Here is a 1,254-nt window from a genome sequence, read left to right on the forward strand (position 1 = left end):
TAATACGCCTGCTTTCTAAAGTACTTCTGTTGAGGCTTTCCAGAATTTTACTTTAAGATTGGGAGTGGAGGGACTGAAATCCAATGTACATTTATGCTAGCCTTAAACTCTCCTAATTTCCTGCTATTGATGATTGCCTTTGTAATAACTCATTGATTCACACTGTTCTTAGAATACAGAGCCAGAGCTTAGGTTTTCTATTGTTCTGGTCCCTTCCCCAACCCCACACATACAATTTTTCCCAGTGAAGTGTTTTGTAAAAAACAACTACCACTACCAGCCAACCACAAGAGAAAGAAAGAAACCTTAGGAAATGACTATCACAATATTCCAGTTGAGTTTGAAATGCTACTCCACTCCCAGGTTTACTTCTCAATTAAAACAGGCATACTAGATATGAAATAACAGATCTCTTTATTTTTCTACTATGCTATTTACTGTGCAAAACAGCCACATTGAGAATAAAGGGGCCATTTGATAAGAATATGTTCAATGTGCTCATTAAAATATCTCCACAGGTTATAGTATTTACAGAAGAAGAAATCACACAAAAATCATAACCCCTCCTCCAACAAACCTAAGCCAATAAAGAGAGGATCTGAGAGCTTAATCGACAATTTCCAAAACATCTAAAACGTTTCCACGAAACCTCGTTGCCTCCTGATGCCTGAAAACATATGTAAAGATCTCAGGATGGCAAGTGGATACAATTCACACTGCCTCTTCTTCCTCTATGAAGTTCAGAGAAGTTCCCAGGCCAGTCTTGCCTCAGCTCACAATAAAAATTTAACTTTTTTTTTTTGGTGTCTTGTTAAATAGCACATTTCTCCCATCAAGGTCTTCTTAAACACTGAACCTTCTCCTAGACAGGGTACCCAGCTGTTTAATTTAACATTGATTTATTGCTTTTAAAAGTAAATTTACACACATGCCAGCAGCGCTCCGTTTTGTTTCCCCAGACTCTGAGATTTATTTTCTACTTAGCGCTTGTCTGACAAAACAATGTCCTTTAACTTTATTACACATCGATGAGGAAATCTGTCTTATTTTTGCTTGGATTTATTGCTGTGTTGCTTGTGGGGACTTTTGTGATCCAGAAAGGCTGAGGTCCAAAAATAAAGAGAAAATTAAACAGAGCTGATCACAAAATAATAGTCAAAAACCTAGAATATGGCCCAGCATATACCAACCTGCTGGGGGTTGCGGGCAGCCGGAGGATGAGGCTCTCTCAGGGAGTACGGTTACTCAGGAAGA

The sequence above is a fragment of the Ursus americanus genome, chromosome 5 (genome assembly GCF_024610735.1).
Source record: "Ursus americanus isolate L20-20 chromosome 5, mUrsAme1.1.p, whole genome shotgun sequence".
NCBI classification, from domain to species: Eukaryota; Metazoa; Chordata; class Mammalia; order Carnivora; family Ursidae; genus Ursus; species Ursus americanus.